This window comes from Pleurodeles waltl, chromosome 9, assembly GCF_031143425.1.
Source record: "Pleurodeles waltl isolate 20211129_DDA chromosome 9, aPleWal1.hap1.20221129, whole genome shotgun sequence".
Lineage (NCBI taxonomy): Eukaryota > Metazoa > Chordata > Amphibia > Caudata > Salamandridae > Pleurodeles > Pleurodeles waltl.
The window spans coordinates 210,550,746-210,575,505 of NC_090448.1; the positions used below are offsets into that span (position 1 = coordinate 210,550,746).

The window sequence follows — 24,760 nt, forward strand, 5'->3', positions numbered from 1 at the left end:
TGAGGTGCAATGGTCTTCATCTATGATCCTATGAGGTTACTCTGAAGGATGTCAGTGTGCTTCCTAGGTCATCGAATGAAGAGAAATCAGAAGGAATGCCATATGTGGATGCTTAGATGCACACAAGGTGGAGTCTGGGTATTTGTTGAGGGTGTTTGAGAGGTCAATGTTTTGGCACATAATGGGCATCGGTGTTTAGGCAGAATATCAGAAACAAAAACCCCACTCAACTCGATTCCAGTGTACAACAATTTAACCCACTCTACAGCACCGTATGACACTCAACTCTATGATGCACAACTCTACAGCACTCAGCTCTACTCTATACAAGTCCACTCTACAACACTCTACTTCACTCTGTGCCACTGTACAACACTCTATAACACTTGATACCCCTACATTCAACTGTACATTAGTCTACTCCAATCTGTGCCACTCTACAACAATCTACTCAATTCTGTGCCACTCTACGACACTCTACGACCCTTTACGACACCCTATGCCGCTCTCTCTACACCACTCTGCCACAATTACTCCACTCTATTCTATAACACACTACTTTATTCTACTTCACTGTAATCCACTACTCCACGCTAAACCATACTATGCCACTCAAATCTATAACATTCCATACCACTACACTCTACCACAATTTACAACACTGTACTGTACGGCACTCCACTCTACAACACTGTACTCCACTGTATGCCACTCCACTAAACTCTACTCTACAACCCTTTCCAACTCTCTATGACTCACCACTCCAATCTAAACCACTCCACTCCACACTATTCCAGTGTGCACCACTCCACTCAATGCCACTCAATTTTATGCCATTCCACACTGAACCACTCCACTCAATGCCAATCCACTCAACGCTACTCCAGTGTATACCACTCTACTCCACCCAACTCCACTCCATCCCACTCTGCTCTGCGGCATTCTACTCGACTTAACAACAATCAAAGCCCCTCTACTCTAACCCACAATGCTGTACTCTATAGCACTCCACTGTACAACAGTGTACTCCAGTCTTTCTAGTGGTGTGCAAGCTACTCCAGGCCAATGTATCACACTCTACACCACTTTACGCAACTCCCTCAATACCACTCCACCCCACTTTACTGCTTACTCTATGACACACTACTCCACTGTACCCTACTCTACTACTTCACTACTCCACTCTACACCACTTCACTCTATGCTACTCTATGCCACTCAACTCCACTAGACTCTATGCCACTTCACTCTACTACATTGTAACTCACTCTACTGTACCCCACTTCACTCCACTGTAGTACACTCTAATCCACTCTGTGACACTCCACTCTAATACACTTTCGAACACTCTATGACATGCGGTCTTCTCCACTGTACAATGCAGCACTCCACTCTGTGACACTTTACTTGACTATACAATATGTCAGGCAACTCTACTCCTCTCTATGCCTCTCTACTCTACAGTATAACACTGCACTTCACTTTATCCTACGACTCCACTCACCTCCACTCCACTCAACTCCACTGTACGATACTTTATTCTACTGTACGTCACTGTTTGACACACCACTTTATGCCACTCCACTCTACAAGACTCTGCTCTACTCTATATAGCTCTCTCTGCAAATGTTTACTACTGTCTGTGCCACTTTATGACACTCTGCTTGAGTCTATGCCTGTGTACTTCACTGTACATCACTCTACTCCACTCTACAACACAGCAGTCCACTCTAGTGTACTACTGTGTTGTACACTAATCAGCAAACTGGACTACGGCAATGCCCTCTACACAGGAACCACGGCCAAACTCCAGAAAAGGCTGCAACGCATCCAGAACACCTCTGCAAGCCTCATCCTGGACATCCCCGCCACTGCCACACCACAGGCCACCTGAGAGACCTGCACTGGCTCCCCGTCAACAAGCGTATTACCTTCAAACTCCTCACCCACGCTCACAAAGCACCTCACCCACGCATCCGCAGAACTACAACCAGCGGCAGATCATTCTCGCACCTCGCCACCAAGACGTGGAACACTCTTTCCACCCACCTTCGTCAGACCAAGGACCTCCTTACCTTCAGGAGACTGCTCAAGACTTGGCTGTTCGAGCAGTAGCAGCACCCCCCCTCAGCGCCTTGAGACCCTCATGGCTGAGTAGTGCACTTTACAAATTCCTTGATTAATTGATTGATTGATTGATAGTGTACGACACGCAGATCCACTCTATTATACTTTACACCACGCTACTCCATCGCACAACACTTTACCTCACTCTTCTGTACTACTATACACTGTACGTGCAATCCACTCTTCACTTCTCCACTGTAAGACACCCTCCCGTACTCTATGCAACTGCACTCTACATGACTCTACTACAGTCTATGCCACTCTATCCACTCTATGCTACTGTACTACACTGTATGACACTTTGCTACTTCACTCAAATTCTCTCTGGCACCCCACTCCACTAACACAGCACTCCACTCAACAACACTCTGCTCAATTGTACAACACTGTACAACAGTCCCCTGTACAACATGACACTCTACGAAACTTCACTGCATGGCACTACGCTGTACAAGACCTTTTGCCACTCTATTAGATGACACTCCACTACACAACACTGAACTGTACTTACTTGACTGTACACCACTCTTTGCCACTACATTGTACAACACTCTACTGATTGGTCCTCTGGGTGTCCCACAGGACCAACAAATTTAAAAAATGGCTAAGAGTTTTTTTTCTCTATTTGCTGTCTCTGTACCGTGGGACTGACACTGTCCTGTGGTACCGAGCAATTTGACTGGCTGGCTGCAACATTGAGAAAAATGTTTCAGCCACCATTACAGGAAACATGGACTATGTCCCTGTGTCCTGAAAACAAAAATAAAATAAGGTAGGAGGCGGTAGAGTAGGGCTATGGTCACCCACTAGCCCTTGTGGGTGGTACTCACTGGTATCTGCCCCTACCCACAGGGCGCAAAGCCATGCTTGGAGAGGGGTTGACTGCCTGCAGGAGTTTGGCCACAGGGCCTATCTGCAGGCGGTACATCAGAATCCTTACTGCGCTAGATCAAAAGGTACGCTCAGTGAGGGAGTTTGGTAAATATGATTTTTAAAAAACAGAAAGGCTCTGAAAAAACCAAAGGTTAAAGTGACGTTCTAGTTAGGTGAGGTGATAAGATCTTACTTTATGCTGAACTAACCCCAGAAAGTCTCTGAAAAAACAAAGGTTAGTATGATATTATAGTTAGGTCTGGTCATAATATTTTACTTTACGTTAAAAGAACCTCAGAAATTCACTGAAAAATACAAAACAAAGTTTAAAGTAATGTTATAGTTAGGTAAGGTACTAAGAATTTAGGTTATATTAAACAAATAAAATAAATCCACTGAAAGAAACATTGTAATAATTAACAATTAGCATGAACAAAAAAAACACACAGAAATTTACCAGTTATAATTTACTGATTAAACTAGAACTAGCATCCCGCCATGCAGTGCTTATGACATCTCATGAAATAATTGGTGGCATCACTGATTACATATCTATATGCATGAGTGATAGAGCCCTGTTACTCCTCGGGCACTATGTGACTGAGTGAAATATAAACAGGATACTAGTGCAACAAGAAAAATAGCTGCCAAAATTTTTTGTGTGACCATTCAACCTGCTCCTCCAAAGTCCATCCCGTGCCCATGACAAGTGTTCATGAGAGTACTACCAACCCATGTGAACAGGTAAAAATGTTTTAGCAAGCTTGGATTTCAAATTCTCAGGGGAAACGTAGATGGGATAAGTATTACAGCATGCAATTTCCACATCTACCTCCGTACATAATTAATCTTACCTTTACTTTGGTCCATTGGATCTAATAGATAGGGTACTGTCTTTCATATCTACATGTTGGCTGTCCGAGCTATATGACACTGCCCGTAAAAAATGCAGTAACTTCCATTAGCACCCAGAGAAGACTATTTGGAGCTGACCAGCCATTCAGAAGGATCCCCTTGCAGGTTTTAACTACAATTGCAGGCCCACAAAAGAGTATTCTGTAGCAGCCAGGTTCCTGCTTCTCAGGTGTCCCTTCTATGGGTGGGCGACACCTCACCCTCAGTACAAGGTGATAGCGAGTCCACTGAAGGGAGCAGCAGAAACTTTTTTATCTGAAACTACTCTTACTTCCTCCCTGTGCTGGCCCCTGACCATAAACCTACACCTTGGATTTTAGCAATCCAAGAGCAAAACAAAATTGGTGGGGGAATAGATAAACCACCAATGTGCACATTACAAGTGTTAAATCATGAGTTAGTAGTAATAATGGACTCTGACTTACCATACACAATCAAAACTCTGGAAGTTTTTAATTCAAAGTTTTCACGTCATATTGGTGTCCTGTCTAACTCTTGGTCCTTCTGTAGGTCTGCCATCCTTACATACTCGGCGAAAATGACCTATGTGGTCGCACATATTGCACTCTTTTCCTGAAGATAAACTTGTAAGATGTTATGTGTGAATTACTTCCACATCTGAAGCTGGACCACCTTATTTGTTCCATTGCTTGTGTCCTAACTGGGAACACTCAAAAGCAGTGGGTGTGGAAATAGAGCACACTAGTCCACTTCTCACTAGAACCTCCCCCCCCTGTTTCTAAGAAGGGGCTTGGGACCCTACCCGCTCCCCCACCGTACCTTGGGACTTGACTGAGTCACTTTTAACCTCCCCCTCACTCTGTTGAGGGATCCTGAACCAGCCTTCTTGGGGTCAATTCCAGGTACCTCCTTGGACACTCTGTGGCTGGCCCAGAGGTCTGCCTCCTTTGCAAGCTTTCTGGGATCAGTGAGATTACTATATATCAGTAACATTTTAAATACATTGTTTGACACCAAATGACAAAAATCCAGTCAGTAGAACCAATGATATGCAAATTTAGAGATTTTAAAGATTTAGGAAAAAATAGTGCTTAGAAGCACAAAGCACGAACTCTGGTTATCTGTTCACACTGGACAGGGGCAAAGTTACAACCTCAGCCTGACCGTGATGGAGTGTGGGCAGGATACAGGGGTCAGGTTAGGCCCTCTGAACAAAGTACCTTAAATCCTGGTTGCAAAGCATTGCAAGATCTCTCATGGAGGATGGGTTGAGCAGTGGGGGAAACAGCCTTTTCTACGCGGCCGGAGCAACGTGTAGCATACCACTCTTGCCTGAACCTCGCATGTGCCTGAACCCCACAAATGCATGGTTGAGGCACCATGCATATGTGTGGTTCAGGTGCACAGCAGAAACACCCAAGAGAGGAATGCAGCAGCTGGGTAAGTGGGGCTGGGGTGAGTGGGGAATTTTTAAGGACAGGGCAGAGTAGGTTTTAGAGTTCAGAGTGGGAGCGGGGGGTCGGGGTAGTTTTTAGGACAGGGTGGGGTAGTTTTTAGGGTTAAGGGCAGGGCAGGGGGGCTGGGTAGTTTTTAGGACAGGGCAAGTAGTTTTTAGGACAGGGTGGGGTAGGTTTTAGGGTTTAGGAGCGGGTAGTGGGTCAGGGTCGTTTTTAGGACAGGGCAGGGTAGTTTTTAGGGCAGGGTGTGGTAGGTTTTAGGGTGGAGGGTCAGGGTATTTTTTAGGACAGCGAGAGTATGGTTTAGGGTAGGGCAGGTCCAGTCCTTCTCACTCAGGCAGCAGGACAGCTGAGTAGCAGGATAGCTGAGCTAATTAAAATAGGCTGTTCTACCCCAAGGGTGTGCAGAAATGGCCTTTGATTAAATGCCCCCCATTGGGGAGTGACCCTTGCCCAAGGGGCCTCTTCCCTTATTCGTTTGGAGGCAACCTCTGATGAGGTCAGCGCGCGATCGCTGGCTGACGTCATCAGACGTCACTGGGAGGGGTCGGGGCTGTGGTGTTTAGGGGAAGCGACTCTCTTTCCATTCTTGCCCATGGGAGGGGGATGCGAGGCCCTCGGGGCGAGCGCTAGCGCTTACCCCGGGGGCCTATATTTGGACGCCCAGGGCACCCGAGGGGTTAAAACTGCCTTCACAGGCTGCAATGGTCAGCCTGAGACTTGTTTAAAGAGCTACTTAAGTGGGTGGTACAATGATGGCAGCAAGCCCACTAGTAGCATTTTATTTACAGGCCATGGGTACATAGATTAGCACTTTCCTAGGGAATTACTAGTCAATTAAATAGAGGAGAGAGCACAAGCACTTTATCACTGGTTAGAGGTGGTAAAGTGTGCCGAGTCCTTCTCTTGGATTAATTTACCTTTAGTATTGACCATTAACTGGTCATGTATCATTTCATCAAAATTACAAGTAGTAGATAATTCTCTCAAAGCTGTAATGAACTCATCAAAAAACTCATCTTCCCTTTGCTTCTTGTGTACAAGTGGTAACATTTCAGAGTGATGGGTTTGAACCCATTGTCCAGTCTCAATACGGCTTCTTCAAAATCATTATACTCCTCCTCACTTTCACGTGCCTCAGCCTTTGGTGGTGTGTGAAAGATGTCCTGACCTTCTGACCCTAGGTAGTCTTGGAGGAAGCCTTTTTAGCATTCCACTGACATTTTACTTGCATCAATGGCCACAAGATAAGCTTGTAATTCTGCGTTCCAGTGTTTCCAAGGGATAGGATAGTCTTCTTTATTTTGTGGTGAATCAAACTGCATGATGGGTCAGTGATGAGATGAGAACACAATATAGGTTTGTTAAAGAAAAGTGTGTTCACTGAAGGTCGAGAACTAGGTGAATATTGGCAATTAACAGCAAACAAAGTGAAACATTTGGCAGGAATCAATATTGTAGTTGCTGGTCAGAAGGTCTTTGTTTATTTGTCTACAGTGTTTTTATAGCTTCGTATTTACTGAGAGTGATGAGCTAAGGTCAGCAGTGAAAAACAAGTAATATTGAGGAAACCAATGTATAAGATGGTGGCCAGTTAAAGGCAAGTAGTAGGTGTCTGCCTCTGAGGATGTCATTCGGAAAAGCTTTCACTGGTGGTGATGACAAGAGCCGATTATGGTGCTCCACTCCCAGGGGAGGATCAACAGGTAACGGAGGAAGTGGAAGTCCTGTGGCAGGAAAAAAGGAATTTGGAGGTACAGGGGGGCTGAATAATTGTCTCCGTTACCCTCAGTGGCGAGCTTCAGTGATGGTGCAGGAACAGTCAAAAGCCACCGGTACTGGATACAACTGAGGTGTGCCACAGGACACCAGTCCTCCAATGCGGTCCTGAGGCTAACAGTTGATTATGGGGCGTTTGTCACAACTGTCTATGAAAGAATGGCAGCACGCATCCCACTCAGGAGACCAAGGACAGAAGCAAGGACTGAAATGAGGGGAACAACCCCATTCCTTGTCCTCAAGATAACTCATCTTACAACGTAGACACAGACAAAAACGTTTACAATTGTCATGAAGGACAATACAATGTCAACGCTCGATGGAGCCAACCAAAAGTACAATGGAATGGGGAAGAGAAGGGGAAGAGACACAAACAGGAAAGATAAAGTAAAACTATAAAACTTAACATGCAACAGAGATGCACTGGGTACAATCCAGTAATTGCCCAGTAAGAACATCATGTGGTACTAATGCACAGCTGTATCGTCTAATACTTGGGCCCATATTAATGGGCTTTTGGAGCAGGTCAGTGCAGCAATGTTACTATCTGCGCTGCCCTGCCTCAAAGGGTAAGGGCAGGAATGCACCGTATTTAAGCACTACAACTCAGTCCTGCCCTTTGCCTCTGTATTGGCGACGTTTTGGCAGCCTAGTGCCAATGCAGGCACCATTTCACCATGGTGCAAGGGTGTCTGTGTTGTAGGCAGGATAGTTTTTGTGCAGGAAGTGTTCAGCTTCCTCCATAAAAACAATCCGAGGAGGCTTTTTCTTCTTTCTATGTGTGCTGTGAAATGCAGCACACATAGAAAGATGAAAAAACTAGAAGAAATAAAGATATTTCTCCTCGTTGTGCCTTCTCTGAGGAGGCATAAGGTTTTGGTGCATCCCCAGGTCTGCAAGCTCTTGTAAATCTGAGGATGCGTCAGAATCTCACAGTGTTGCGTGGGAACACCTATCTCAATGCCCATGGAACACCTTCCTTGCGCAGAGTAAGACAACGCAGCAAATTACCCTGTTTGCCTTACTCCATATCTATGAGGCCATTCATAGCCATGGGAAGAGGCTTTGCGTGGCCTCATAGATATAAGTGCAAGGTATACGCCGCTGTTGCATCACAAAAAGAGACTCAACGACGGAGCAAGGGGCTTATAAATATGCCCCTCAGTGCGTGCCCGATTCGCTGAGCCATGTAAACCAGGGCCGTCAACAGCACCAATGTAGCCAGGTCCCCTATGGAAAGAACTCACAGGTCAGGCCAGTTTGATATCCCCCACACATACCCTACTACATGTAGTGCAGAGCATTAACCATGAGAAGAGGTACTCCTATGGACAGCCCTAAGCTTATATACAGGTTCATTTTAGGGCTCATAAAATATTGAAAAATTGTTTATTACAGAGCGATTTTAACAAGTTAATGTCCTGGAAATCTGGTGGACTAATAGTAACGAGGCTGTGTTGGAATTTAGACAGCACACACTCTAAAACATAGCACAAAACACAACATAAAATAATATAGCATAACACAACATAAAATGTATCTGTTTTTAAAGTATTTTGCACTCTCATGCGAGAACACAGTTTCTACAGGCTTTTCATCCTGTCCTTTGACCAGACATAGGTCCTTTAGCTTGTGGAAGCTCAAGTCACGGTAGGGCCCATATTTATATTTTTTTACGCTGAACAGCACTCACGCAGTTCAGCGTCAAAAAGTTTACTGTCCGCTAACGCCATACCAAGACGCTGGCAGGGCGTCATATTTATGGTGAGATGCTAGCCGGCGGTAAGGCCCGGTTAGCGTGATAAAAAAGGACCTAGCCTGGTGGGGGAGACGTAGGGGGAACAGAGGGTTTAACATCAGAGGATGACGCTAGTACGGGCATAGGCAAAAAAAAAGCCTGTGCCCAGACTAGCGTCATTTTTTGACATTAAAACCTCATGGATATGACTCCTGTCATATGTCCCCTAGGCATGGTAATTGGGCACAGTGCCATGTAGGGGGGCCCAAGTTAGGCCCCCCTGTAGCACTTTAAAAAAAAATACTCACCTCTACTTACCTGGAATGGGGTCCCCCATCCTTAGGTGTCTTCCTGGTGTGAGTGGGTGAGGGTGTCCCTGGGGCCAAGGAAAGGCACCTGTGGGCTCTTTCCATGGTCTCTGATTTTAGCACGGGGATAAATATGGCGCAAGGGCCATACCGTCGTTTTCTGCACGGGAACGCCTACCATGCATCTCATTGACGCAAGGTAGGTTTCCACATCCAGAAAATGATGTAAACTCCATAACTTTGGCGTTAGATGTGTCTAGTGCCAAAGTATAAATATGGAGTTAGGATTCTGTTGAATTAGCGTAAACAAATGCCGCTAATTCAGTGCAAACCAAGTATAAATATGGGCCTAGATGAGCTAATACATTCTCACTCAAAGTAGTTAATTCATTTTCCAAATGGAAGCACTCATAGTTTACCCTCACGGGTAAGCTCATCTACCTCAGCAAATTAGTCCATTTACTAAATTTATGAGAGAACACTAGTGAAACTCTCTGTTTCACTTATCCCATACATTAACTAGTCAGGAGCTCCTGCCACCAGCTGCTGTGTCTAGAAAAGAAAATGGCTTCAGCTTAGCCATTTGTTGCCACATGTGCAGAATGTCATCGCCTTCTCTACAGTGCTCCAGTCAGCACCAACGGCCAGTGGCAGGAAGGAGAGCAGAACGTCAACAAACTCCATTCTTTGAGAGTGGGGATTTCACACGACGTTATTCTTTGAGGGTTAGAGCTACAAAACAACTCTGTTCTTTGAAGATCGGGATTTAACACAACTCCATTGTATGAGGATTGAAACTCCAACACAACTCAATTCTTTGAAGTCAGAATTTCATACAACTCCATCTTTTGCAGATGGAATTTTCAACACAACTTCATTCTGTGGGGGTGGGGGGCAGAATTACAGAACATACAACATGAACATTCAGGAGAGACATTTGCACTTTCTGAATCAAAATGAAGCTAAACTACAATTATTAGTTATTATCTTGAAAACTCAATTAGCGTACAGGTTTAAGGGCCCATGTTATGCACTTCAATGTAGAGTCAGTATCATAAGATTAGGCAGAACATTTGAAGAATGGTTGGGTCTGTTCCTTATGACCTACAGCCATATTCTGTGTTTCTCTCTGTATGGATGGCCGACATGTTTTTTCGGTTGCGATTCGTGGCTTGGAATTCTTGCATTCACCTTTAGAATGCATGTGAGTGACATTACTTTTGAGTCAAGAAGGGTCCGGTAATTAAACCTGTATACTTAAACCATCTCACACTTACAGTACACACAGAAGCAGAAGTGGCATCAAAGGCAGCAGCCGCAAATCTCAAGGGGAGGGGCGGAGGGGACAGAGATGGAGGGGTGAAAATAAAAAAACTAAAAAAAAAAACTTACCTTTACCATTCTGCCATCATCCTCAGCCGCCCGCTCGTCACACCTCTTCCCTCTTTATGGTGTCCCAGCATTCATTGGGACGCCAGCACAGGCTCCCTAGCCATCCTGGCACTGCTTTCATGCTAAACCTAGAATGAAAGCAGCACCAGGCTTGGTCTGAGCGGCTTGGACTACCGCCCAGGCACAACCCTGGGGTCTGTGCATTTTCTAAGACAGACAGCCAAACACACATGCACACTTAGGTGCAGTTTCTCCTCCTCCCTCCTCCTGGGCCCAGCTCCACCCCTCTCTTCACATGCTGGCTCAGCCAGCAGCAGAAAAATAAAACGATAGTGAACTATCGTTTTATTTTTCTGCTGCTGGCTCAGCCAGGGGGCAATGCTCCTTTGCTATTGCAAAGGAGGCACCCCTGATCAAAAGTCAGACCAGTAGTAGGGGCCCCAGAGATCGCCAATCAGGATAACCACGGTTTGAAAGAGCTCGGCAGGCCAGAATAAATATCTGTCAAACCTCCCTAAGGTCACTCATGTTCTCACTAAATAACATGACTGGGCACGGATCGTCCCCAGCTTTATAATGAGCCTTCTGTTGACAGATTAGTCAATCGGAGCCTATACCGCAGCCTGGAGGAAGATCAGCTGCCAGAAGCCTGGAGCTGCTGTTGTCGTGAGCGGCTGGACTTGTGGCTTATTTCTGACTGAGTTGGGGGCTGGATGGGAAGGCATGCGGGAGGAGGCCTCAGGGCTGAGGTGGTGCCAGTACACGTGCCACCACTCCTCCATTGGGAGAAATGCCACAACGGACAAGCCAGTGATTGCTTAAGGAGCATCAGAAAGCGCAAGAGCGTGTGTCCATGATCCACACCCAATTAAGTAGCCAGTATCTCCCAAATTGTGTGGAGGGTTATTTGAAACTTAATCAGTGCTGATCACTTCTCTTGACCATCCATGCTACAGCACCATTGACATGGCTAAATCAGGTGCAAAACAACCTAAGCTAAACTTTGAGGTGCAGAGGACATGGTGCTCACTGGAGCGTACTACTGTACAAGGGAAAGACTCTGAAGCCTTCCAGAGACAGGATCTGGGTGACCTGCCTGATATAAGAGACTTTGGGCCTGCTTTAGAGTTTGGTCGAGGGGTTACTTCGACACAACAGTGACGGATATCCTGTCTGCCGAAATATAAATCCCTTACAATATTATGGGACTTATATTTCGATGGATGGGAAATCCATCACCGTGACGGAGTAACCCCTCCACCAAACTCTAAATCAGACCCTTACTGACTTACTCCTGGAAATGAGGGGTAGCTTGCTCACAATAGATGCCAAAATGAACTCCCTAAATAGGCATCTAGATGATATGAAGGAACACCTAAACAAAGAAGACACAAGCCAGGACATGTTCTCAAATTGAAGATGATGCAAATACCCAATCCAAGCAACAAAGGGAGTTTCAGGTGGAACTGGAGAGGGTCAAGTTTAAAAATGAAGACTTTAATGCACACTCATAAAGAAGTAACCTTTGCATTGTTGGAATGACAGAATCTTGGAAAATGGGCTGCATGGTGGATTATGTTGAGCAATTACTATTGGACATATTTAAACTATCATCAGTACTTGTGGTTAAACGTGCATATCATACCCTCATCTCTAGCCCTGTCCTGGGCAGCCCTCCATGCCCTATTACAGCTAAACTGCTCAACACTGTGACAAGATCCTGAAGATGGTAGCTGACAGAAACAGGATGTAATATGAGGAATTCACTCAAGCAATGCAAAATTTTAGAAGTGAGTTTATTCCTATCAAGAAGCAGCTGCATGAATGAGGTATCCAACATGCAGTTCTATTGCCTGATAAGAGTGCAGTCCTTGAAGCATGACAAGACTCGGATCCTTCACACAGAAAGGAGGCACCCAACATGCTATGAGGATTTACAATCGTGAGAGGAGGGTGGGAGGTGATGGGTGGACCTGATGTCATACCAACATTTCAATGATGGAGAATGACTGACATCCTCTTCAACAGGAGCTGGTTACTGGAGTACGAGACAGAATGAGATTAACTATTCACCCCGCTGCTGCCGGACATGGTAACACAGTACTTGCAGTGTTGAGTCCCTACTTTGCAATTATAGTGTGGTTGACCACTCTTCTCGAAATGCCCATATATTCTGCTGGATACTAATTGTGTTCTGCTTATGTTAATAGTACAGATGCTAAATAGATAAGCACCTGTCTCAATGAGTATGGGTGACATACCCAACTTTGGCTGTTCTGGCTATCCCAAGGGCAGTAATAATAGTTCTCTCTAGTTGACATGTTGACTTTGTATAAAAAGCTATTATGTTTTAGTTGCAGGAGATTTAGGGCCATATGTACGAACGCTTTTTCCCATAGACACAGAATGGGTAAAATCCTTTCGTACATCTGGCCCTTACTATCTATAATCTCATCAAGAAGTTGTGGGTGCTCGGACAATGGGAATATGTTGGTGGAATGCAACAGATTCAGATAGGTATTAATAGGTGGATATTGGCACAACAGTAACAGGAGTCAGATAACTGTAGCACCATGGTCACACAATGACTATGGCTGGCTATGCCCATGAGATTAAGGCGCATATTTATACTCTGCTTGCTCCATATTAGCGTCAACATTTTTTACGCTAAAACGGCACATAGCTAACTCCATATTTATATTTTGACGCTAGACCTGTCTAGTGTCAAAATATAGGGGTTAGCATCATATTGTGGATGTGGCAAACTACCTTGCACTAATTAGATGCAAGGTAGGCGTTCCTGTCCACAATATCACGCAAACCACCTAACGCCTTATTTATACTCCAGCGCAAAAACGACAGGCATGGAGTAGGCGGACCAAAATAATGGCGCTAAACGTGCTTAGTGCCATTATTTAATGAGTGGGTCTGACCAGGCATCAGGGGACCTGTGGACCCATTTCCATGGCTAGACGCCATGGAATGGGCCCACAGCTGCCCACCCACACCAGAGGGATGCCATAGGATGGGGGACCCCATCCTGGGTAAGTAAACGTAAGTTTATTTTTTTCTGTGCCATTGGGGCCCCTTATATGGGTCCCCCTGCCTGGCACTGGGTATTATGGCCTTACCCAGGGGACACTGGTCCCCTGGGCTGGCCATTGGGGTGGTGGGCATGACTCCTGTCTTTACTAAGACAGGAGTCATGTTTGGGTGGTAGTGTGTCAGAAAATGGTTAGTGGCATATTTATTGGCGCTAACCAGCCTAGTGTCATTTCTTTCCCACTACCGCCTTTTCCCCTCCGTCTAGCGTCTTTTCTTTAGACACTAGCCTGTCCTTTGTGCCACCGTGCGCCATTCCATAAATATGGTGCCTGGCTGGCGCTATGGAATGGCGCTAGCAGGCGCTATGGCTTTTGACGCAAAACTACATTAGTGCAGTTTTGCAGCAAAGTCAATAAATATGGCCAAAAGACTGAGGCCCGTATTTATACTTTTTTTGCGCCGCATTTGCGTCATTTTTTGACGCAAAAACGGCGCAAACTTGCAAAATACCATTGTATTTTGTAGGTTTGCGCCGTTTTGCGTCAAAAAGCGGTGCAAATGCGGTGCTAAAAAAAGTATAAATACGGGCGTGAAAGTACAATTGGATTGATGACATGGAATGTGAGAGGTTTGAAAAAATACTGCAAGTCTGTCAAGTGATTGCATCCCTTAACAGGCCCAAAATAGTTATTACTCTCCTTCAAGAGACTTGCTTGCCCTTGGATTCTGCCACCTCCTTTGCTAAAAACTGGAGCTCCCACTGGTACTTTTCTTCTTATTCTATCTTCTTTAGAGGTGTGGCCACTTTGACTAGTCAGAGAGTTCTTTTTATACCCCTTTTGATTCAACAGGCAAAGTGGGCTGCTACTTGATGATGCCGTGTCTATTTAGCACAGCACACCTTACATTTATTAACACATAGGGCCCAAACTTTGGCGACTTTCAGCTTTTTTGGAGGATGTCAAGAGTAAATTGTTGAAATGGGCACTGCACCCCATTATATGAGTGGGGATTTCAACCTATACCTGCAGGCAATTTTGGATAGTATAGGTGGCGGCTGTCTGCAATGAAAAATACAATACAGCAAATTTGCTTGATCTTCTGCATGCCATATGCCCTGACTCGCTGGAATATGCATTTTACTTTGCTGTACATGGATGATCTTCCAGAACAGATTATTGGCTAGGTTTGAAAGATGCGTTGGGGTGAATGAAATCATTCATGCATTTCCCTTGGACTATCTGACCACTGAACACCTATTAATCGTAGTGTTTGAGGCGCAACCTTTCTTAAGAATCCTCACAGTGGAACATGCGCACCGTGCCTTGATGGCATGACTTCCACCGGGGGCAGCTGGGTGACACATCATCGCAAGGGACAGGGACACAGTCTTAGGACTGGCTAGAGAGAAGAGGGTGTTACAATTTGAATGGAACACAGTGCCCATTTACCTGGACTTTACTTTGGCAGTCCAGGAAGGGCACAGAAAATACATTTCCATCATGCAAAAACTGCAGCAAGCTAACATTCAATATGCAATGCTCTATCCAGTACAACTTCGCATTACTCATTAAAGCAAGGCTCACATCTTTAAGACTCCTCAACAGGCTGGCGAGTACCTGAAGCGAAATCTGTGAAGTATCTTACCTTCCTCCAGATTGACACATGCCTGCAGACCCTCCTCACCATTGTCGGAAGTGGAATGACTTCCCTATCTGCATTGTATTGGTGTATGTGGTTGGGTGGGCTGTGACTGTGAGTGTGGCGAAGGGGAGTTCTAGGAGCAGCCTAAACTTAGAGATATGCCAGAGAGTCACACCTGCCTCTAATGTCCATCATTATTTCAAACCAAATGATTATATAATGAACTGTCTAATGTATGATACAGTGATGGGGGCAAGGCGGGAAGTCTACATGTTATCCATGGGCTCCCTCATTCACACGAGGAGGAACTGCCTGTCACTCTAGCTGACCACCCCAAAAGTTACCCCTGGGAGTTGTATTTGCCTACTTTGGTTTCTTCTCTTTCTTCTAATTTTGCATACCTATAAGTACTTTGTCCTTTTCCACAAGTTCATTATCTTCGTCTCTTGCTCTAACCTGCTGCCTATGTTCTCACTGTTGTTGGCCTTTGTTTCTTCCTTTCTTACCCGCTGCTACTTTCTCTCTACCATTTAATATGCTTAATTTGCCCAGGCAAGCTCCAGAGATCTTAAGTCATTCCTTTTCTCCAAGTTCTGGCATCATGTTTGGTGTGCTACCTCTTGTATTGAGGGAGGGGGATGTTCCTCTGGTGGGATTGGACCATCAGAGTGGGAGGGGAGGAAGGTAGCTGTTAAATGTTTGGCACTTTGGATATCTAATCAATAACACAGTAACTCCTACGTAATTTGTATGCACAAACTTCCCTGACAGGCTGAGCAATACCGCGAAACTGCAAACTATCCGAGGCCACCTCCGTTGCCAAGCACACAATCCTCCTAGCCGGCCCCCTTATGGGGGGACTCCAGCCACGGAATTCCTTCCCCTGCTAACCTTTCCTCAATTTCAGTTGACACCTTTCCACTCCAGCAAGTTACACCTTCAGAAAGTTTCTCTACAGGTGCCCAGTGAATGTTGAAGAAGAATTCAACTAGTGCCCAGTAAATTATGGGCCAAGAACTGGACCCAAATCGGGGCAACACATGATCAGCAGGGCTTCTCATGCCGCCCTCCCTTCCAACAAACCATCCCTCACCAGCGGGAGAGGTGGCAAGGCAGAAGGTGCAGGAGGGGCAGCAGCTCAGCAGATTGCATAGGTGGCAACACGTGCCTCTCACGCCACCCTCTCCCCCAAAAAACTGCCAATAAACAGCTGGAATGGCAGGGGAGACCGCAAGGCAGAAAGGCAGGAGGCGCCACACTTTGACAGGCTGAGAAGGCGACAGGCTGGGCATGCAATGTAGAGCGGTAAGGTGGAGCGGGGATGCAGCCGCAGGCAGTCACAGCCCAATCAGCCAACTTCTCACGGAGCTCCAAGTTCTGCATCACTCTGTGTCTGCATCGTGCGTACCTTCTCGTGTTCGTGCTCAATGATCATGCTGGCTGTTACAAACAATTAAAAACCTCGTATGCTATAGCCTGTCAAATTGACCTGGATATGCACCATCAGCAGCCTTCAGCAGCTGCTAAGTCATTCGACCCCAGGGAGTGACCATATTGCTGTCAGTCACAGAAAGGAAGGGGGTGCGTAAGACTAAGCTGAAATGGATAGAGCTTCTGTATACTGCACTAACAACCGGAAATGAGGTTGACAGGGCCATGAGGCAAGGCTGCCCCTTGCTGCAATATTATTTCCTTTGTTGTTGGAGCCTCTTGCCAGTATCTGATGGGAGAATCATTACCATTGTGGCAAAACATTTGTACTTAGGCTACCTTGCTGTCGATGTATGCAGATAATTTCTTATGTCTAGTTAAAGATCCAGAACATAACCTAAATACAATAATGCAACAAATCACCGTATTTGGTAGATGGTCCAGCTTGAATGTAAACTGGTCAAAGTCGATGCTGATGCCATTAAACAGCAGCACTTCAGCTCCAATGTTATATTTACAAACAAGGTGACAACTGGAGCCAGTACGCTATCTGGGCATACAAAATCACTATGACCTGGATACTGTCCTCAAGGAGAATTATGGCAAACGTTTGACAAATATAGACTCATTAGTATAGAAATGGATTAAGCTTCCTTTGTTGATAGCAGGGATGATAACATTTTTAAAGATGCTCCTCCTGCCCAAATTACTATGGCCCCCCTTTACGAGTTTGGTGGGCAGCGGCCTCTGCCCGCCAAACTCGCCCCACCATCATGCCACCTGTGAGGCCTGAACATCGCCGGCCCTATTAGGTGTTCACCTCAGGGTCTTAACATTGACGCCAGCTCGTGATCGAGCCAGTGTCAATGTTGCGCTTTCCACTGCCCGGTTGAACAGGGCCTTAACATTGATGCCGGCTCGTAATCGAGCCGGCATCAATGCGGGGGTGAGCCGGGTGCAGCATCACCCTTCGCGCTTTCCACTGCCCGTAATTCGGGCAGTGGAAAGCGTGGCAGGGCTGTCCATGGGGGCCCCTGCACTCCCAATGCCAAGTGCCCCCGTGTTGATGGGTTCGTTATCGGAATGATGTAAGATATTGGAAGAATGCGACTGGCACCACTATTTGAGGGAATAATAACTGTTTTATTTAAAGTTGGCCAATTCTCTCTTGTTTCTTTCCACAAGATTAGCCCTATTTTCTATTTCCCCAAAACCCTGCTTGGGTTTTACAGTCTCTGGTGGTGTCTTGGTTCCGTCTTGAGGCGGTCTGGTTTTTCCGTCCTCCGATCTCCCGTATTCCCAAAAGAAAAAGAAAAATAAAAGTAATCAGGTAAGTGAATAAAGTAGGGGTAAGACAAGGGTTCAAACAGGGTTAGTAGGGTGGTGTGGACTAGGTAGGGCTGGTGCTGGTGGTGGGTATCACTCTGTGGTATTGTGCCCTTATTTCCTTTTTACTCCAAAAAAAAACCCCTTTTCTCTTCCTTTTCTTAGGGTTTCTCGGGTGGTGTCCCTGTCCGTGGGTTAAAGCAGTTTAGGTCCCCCTCTCCTTTTCTGGTAAGTCCCCTTCTTTCACGAGGTCTTCCCGTCTTCCCTTTCTTCCCCCCCCCCTCCCTCTTTTCCCTGTCAGCCAGCCTGACAGAGTCTGCCAGGCAGGGTATAGACGTACCTGGGAGGGCCACGTCCCTCCCGGGGCGCGGCCGGCACGTGGGTGATCTCCCGATTTCTCTTCGTCTGGGCCGGGAGTTGCCCAGTGGTTCCTCCTTCCTTCGAGGCGTCCTGACTTCTGGGTCTCTTCCTCCGTCCTGGGCCCTCGGATGGCGGTGCTTCCCCTCGCTGCAACCGACTCTCCGACCTCGACGGTGTCCTTCTCTTCCTCCGGCCCCCTGGTGATGGCGGTTTCCCTTTCCGTTGTCGGCTCTCCGGTCACGGCGGTCTCTTTCTCTTCTTCCGATGCTCCGATGGCGATCTCCTCACTCCGGCTTCCCCGCGTTCTCGGCTCCTCCTTCTTTTCTCCCGATCTCTCTCGTCCGTCTTCTCTTCTGATGTTTATGACGCCCTCAGCGTCATACGTCATGGCAGGGAGGTTTCCTCTCGTGCCCCCGGGCCATTGTGTTCCTCCCCCGACAGGTGTTTGGGAGCTGCGTTCGGCGGCACTCCCGTTACACATCCCCTCCCTTGGATGGGGCTGTTCGAGCCCCCCAGGTCCCGGAAATCGAGACAAATAGTCTGCTTGTCCCATAAGGTCTCCAGGGAGATGGCAAACCTGGAAGGAGAAAGGTTGTAGCTCCATAAACCATCTTAAAATGCGAACGTTGGTGTCCTTATACCTCGAGAGCCAGGTAAGAGGGGCGTGGTCGGTATATAAAAGGAAGGACCTCCCTAGGAGATAATATTGAAGGCTTTCAACAGCCCATTTAATGGCCAGGCACTCACGCTCTATTATGGGATAGTTCTGTTCCCGTGGAAATAGCTTACGACTAATGAAGACCACCGGATGGCTTATCTCATTTTCATCTTTTTGGAACAGTACTGCACCCAGGCCTACGTCCGAGGCATCCGTTTGGAGATGGAAGGGACGACTGAATTCAGGGCATTTTAATACGGGTTGCGTGGTTAGGCACCGTTGCAAGGTACGGTAGCTATGTGATTGTGGAATGGTTAGACTTGTGATGTTCTTGGGTTGCCCCTTCCTCAAGAGGTCAGTGAGGGGGGGCGGCCACTGTAGAGTAGTGGGGTATGAATCTTCGATAATACCCCACTAGTCCGAGGAAGGATCGGATCTCTTTCTTTGTGGTGGGTGCGCTTATACGTAAAATGGCTTCTATTTTACTCATTTGGGGCCTGATATTCCCCTTCCCAATATGATAACCCAGATAGGGAATTTCATTGAAAGCCAGTCGGCTCTTGGAAGGATTGGCGGTCAATCCGGCCGCCGACAGTGCTTTAAAGATCTGTCCTACATGGTTTAAATGGTCTTCCCAGGTTTCGCTATGAATAACGATGTCATCCAGATAGGCGGCCGCGTATCTGGTATGTGGTCGTAATATAGTATCGATGAGTCTCTGAAAAGTGGCGGGGGCTCCATGCAGTCCAAAAGGGAGTACCTTAAAGTGATATAGACCGGAAGAGGTGGAGAACGCCGTTTTTTCTTTATCGGCTTTAGCTAAAGGAATCTGCCAGTATCCTTTTGTTAGGTCTAGGGTAGACATGTATTTGGCTTTACCGAGCCGTTCTATAAGTTCGTCTACCCTGGGAAGAGGATACGTATCAAATTGGGACACGACATTGATTTGTCTAAAGTCGATACAAAAGCGTATGGATCCGTCCGGTTTTGGCACTAACACCACCGGGGAACACCAGGGGCTTTGGGACGGCTCTATAATATCCAAATCTAACATCCTTTTTACCTCCTCTTCAACTATGACCTTCCTCGCTTCGGGAATGCGATAGGGACGTAACCGGATTATTTTACCCGGTTGGGTTATAATCTGGTGGTGGATTAGCTCTGTTTTACCTGGAACAGGGGAAAACACGTGGGGGTGCGCATTAAGGAGTTGGTTTAGTTGTTGGTTCTGTTGCACTGTTAACTCCGCATTGCGGAGGGGTATATCGCCCTTTGAGGGGGGGTCTGTGGGGCACCACCCTATTTCTAGCTCTTTTACTGTGTTAACTAAACAGTTTATATTTTGGTCTACTTGAGATTCCTCCCATCTTTTTAGTAAGTTAACATGAAAGATTTGAAATCGTTTGGGATTAGTCGCGAGTTGTAGTTTATAGGTAACCGGAGTTACTGCCTTTATTATTTTATATGGGCCTTGCCATTTTGCCAAAAGTTTATTGTCTGAACTGGGTAAAAGCACTAATACTTGGTCTCCCTCTACAAAAGATCTCATTTGAGTGTTCCTATCGTAATAACGCTTTTGTTTCTCCTGAGCTTTTTCCATGTGCCCTCTCACATCTTCCCATATCGTTTGTAGTCGGGACTTTAACTCACTGGTGTACTCTAGGAGAGGTTTTTCCCCGCTTTCGTCTTCCTCCCATAACTCGGCTGCCATGTCTAATAGGGTCCTAGGCTGTCGCCCAAACAGCAGTTCGAATGGACTATGTCCTGTAGATGCTTGTTCATGGGTTCTGACGGCATATAACACTAGGGGAAGTTTCTTGTCCCAATCTTTACCTGACTCGGAGATCGCTTTCCTCAGAAGGGTTTTCAGGGTGCGATTATACCTTTCTACTAGTCCGTCTGTCTGGGGATGATAAACCGCTGTCCTTATCTGTCGTATCCCTAATAATTGACAAATCTGAGCCATCAAGTTGGACATAAACTGGGTCCCTTGGTCCGTCAATATTTCTCGGGGAAATCCTATTCGTGAGAAGAAACCTATCATGGCGTTGGCGACACTTTTAGTGCTAATACTAGTTAGGGGGATAGCTTCCGGATACCTAGAGGCGTAATCGACCAATACTAGAATGTAACGGTATCCCTTGGAAGACGGTAGGAGGGGCCCGACTAGATCCATTCCTACTCTAGAGAACGGTACGTCAATAATGGGAAGAGGATGTAGGGGGGCTTTTTTCCTGGGTCCGGGATCTATCAACTGACATCTAGGACATTGCTGACAGAACTTTCTGATATAGGAAAAAACCCCAGGCCAGTAGAATTTCCTTAATAGGTATTCCTCTGTTTTTTCTCTCCCGTAATGACCCCCCCCCCGGCTGATTATGGGCTAGATGCAACACCTGCTGCCTATAGGGTTCGGGAATCAGTAACTGTTTCTTTTCCCCTCTCTCGTTACTGGTGATTCGATATAACAGATTTTTATTGATCACAAAGGAGGGACCCTTATCATCTATGGTTCGAGGTTTGGCACTTCTCCAGGCGTGGATCAAACTGGGATCGTCCCTTTGACTACATCGGAAGGGCGGAAGACCAACGAGGGCGAATACCTGTGCGTTATCTCTGTCGTGGTTTGTATCCTCTCTTCTATAGGACTTCCTGGCTTCTCGTTTTTCTCTTTTAGTGGGTTTATAGCGGGTCACCGGGGCTGTTATGGGTAATTCAGAAAAAGGGGCGCTTCCCAACCAGGCATCCAGGTCTTTCTTGCTCTGTGTGCTGTCCAAAAGGATCGGAAAGTCTTTAAAGTCTGTTCCTATGATGGCCTCTTCCACCAACCGTTCAACTACCCCCAGCCGTATGGGGGTATTTGTTCCTTCCCAAAAAAGGGTAGTCCATATTAGGGGATATTCTCTTGTTTCCCCGTGAATACAACATATGGATACTGTGAAACCTGGGTCAAGTGTATGCTCGGCAATCAGATCCGCTCTGATTACGGACTGACTACATCCGGAGTCGATGAGCGCTAGTGTGTCCCTCCCATTAATGGACAGTATCTTTTTGTATTGGGTATCTTTCCCCCCCGTGTAGAAAACCCGGCCTCTCGTAACCCCTATTTCCATGGGTTCGGGTTTGCCGGACTTCAGCGGGCAAAATCGGGCAATGTGTCCCCATTCCCCACAACTAAAACACTGGGGCTGCTGTCCAGAGGGCTTCTCTATCCCTCGTAACCTTCCCGGTTCCTCTATCGGCCTTTTCCCCGAGGCTGCGGATTGTCCCGTGTTTTGCCTAACTGGTTGAGGTAACAACCGCGGAAGGGGTGTTTTGAATTCGAGGGAGCGGTGGAAAGCACAGGCCAGCTCAATGGTAGTATTCGTGTCGGGGTTCGGGTGTTGCTTGATCCAATGGCGAGTATTGGCGGGTAGGGCGTCTAGATATTGTTCTAGGAGAACGGCCTCAATAACATCTTCCCTATTCGTCCCTATGGGTCCAAGCCATTTGAGACCTAAATCTTTGACCCTAAAATATAAAGCTCGAGGGTTCTCAGAGGGGCCCCACCTGGCCTTCCTGAAGCGAACCCGATAGTGTTCTGTATCAAAGCCGACCCTTTCTAGGATGCTCTTCTTGATGTCCGGATAGGGTGTTGTCCCACCCGGGTTAACCGCTTGATATGCTGCTTGGAGGGTCCCGGTTAATAAGGGAGCGATATATTGACCCCATCTGTCCTGCGGCCAGGTGGCTGAAATGGCGACGCGTTCAAAGTTAGTAAAGAAGGCGTCGGGGTCTTCGCCTTCCTGATATCTCTGCAAAACGGAACTAGGTACATTTGGATGTACCCGAGTTGCTGCAATGGTATCCGTCAAAGTCTTTATCGCGTTGTCATGTACCAACTGATTGTTGGCCATGATAGTAGCCTGACTTTTAAGCGCGTTTTGCAGAGCCTCCCTTTCCACCTTGGCTGCCTTCTGTTGCTCCTCCCATACAATTTGCAGATGGCGTTGCCCCTCAGCTAGTTGCTGCATCATATCCGCCATTGTGGGCACCCCCTCCCTTTTCTAGGGTTCTCCTGTCGCCTGTTCCAATATCCCACTTCTGACACCACTGTTGATGGGTTCGTTATCGGAATGATGTAAGATATTGGAAGAATGCGACTGGCACCACTATTTGAGGGAATAATAACTGTTTTATTTAAAGTTGGCCAATTCTCTCTTGTTTCTTTCCACAAGATTAGCCCTATTTTCTATTTCCCCAAAACCCTGCTTGGGTTTTACAGTCTCTGGTGGTGTCTTGGTTCCGTCTTGAGGCGGTCTGGTTTTTCCGTCCTCCGATCTCCCGTATTCCCAAAAGAAAAAGAAAAATCAAAGTAATCAGGTAAGTGAATAAAGTAGGGGTAAGACAAGGGTTCAAACAGGGTTAGTAGGGTGGTGTGGACTAGGTAGGGCTGGTGCTGGTGGTGGGTATTGTGCCCTTATTTCCTTTTTACTCCAAAAAAAAACCCCTTTTCTCTTCCTTTTCTTAGGGTTTCTCGGGTGGTGTCCCTGTCCGTGGGTTAAAGCAGTTTAGGTCCCCCTCTCCTTTTCTGGTAAGTCCCCTTCTTTCACGAGGTCTTCCCGTCTTCCCTTTCTTCCCCCCCCTCCCTCTTTTCCCTGTCAGCCAGCCTGACAGAGTCTGCCAGGCAGGGTATAGACGTACCTGGGAGGGCCACGTCCCTCCCGGGGCGCGGCCGGCACGTGGGTGATCTCCCGATTTCTCTTCGTCTGGGCCGGGAGTTGCCCAGTGGTTCCTCCTTCCTTCGAGGCGTCCTGACTTCTGGGTCTCTTCCTCCGTCCTGGGCCCTCGGATGGCGGTGCTTCCCCTCGCTGCAACCGACTCTCCGACCTCGACGGTGTCCTTCTCTTCCTCCGGCCCCCTGGTGATGGCGGTTTCCCTTTCCGTTGTCGGCTCTCCGGTCACGGCGGTCTCTTTCTCTTCTTCCGATGCTCCGATGGCGATCTCCTCACTCCGGCTTCCCCGCGTTCTCGCCTCCTCCTTCTTTTCTCCCGATCTCTCTCGTCCGTCTTCTCTTCTGATGTTTATGACGCCCTCAGCGTCATACGTCATGGCAGGGAGGTTTCCTCTCGTGCCCCCGGGCCATTGTGTTCCTCCCCCGACAGGTGTTTGGGAGCTGCGTTCGGCGGCACTCCCGTTACACCCCGGTACCTGCTTTCCTCCAGCCTTTGCATGGCGCGGCTCCCGCCATGCAAAGGCTGGCAGAAACAGGACTCGTAATCCCCAGGGCAGTGCTGCAAGCAGCACTGCAGTGGCGGATTACAACCACTGAGACGGCCGGGTTGTCGACTGGCGGCAACCTGCCGGTGCCGGCGGTCTAACTGTGGCACTTTCACCATGGTTAAAATGTCACGGTCGGACCGCCACTTTGGTGGCGGGCCGACCGCAACCATGACCCTGGCATTCTGGTGTCCGCCAGGGTCATAATTAGGCCCTATATGTGTTTCAAAATATTCTCGCTAGAGCCTTTTTCAATTAACTTCGGTCACTAATGGTAAAGTTAGCATTGGCCAATAGGTAACCTCGTAATGCCCAGACAACTATGCTATTGCCCTATAATAAGGAAGGATTTATTTTCATTTCCTAATTTTGAAATCTACTATCTGGTTGTACCAGTCTTCACACCACTGGCTTCACGGTACCAGAAGGACCTTCATCGAGATTTAGAGGCAGGGTTGGCTGCTCCAGCCCCATTAAGTATCACTTT

At 47.1% G+C, this 24,760-nt stretch overlaps 1 protein-coding gene across 1 annotated transcript in view; it reads left to right on the forward strand.

Moving 5' to 3' along the window:
* Positions 1–24,760, forward strand: part of DNASE1L3 (deoxyribonuclease 1L3) — a 136,748-nt gene that overhangs the window by 82,658 nt on the left and 29,330 nt on the right. The window lies entirely within an intron of this gene.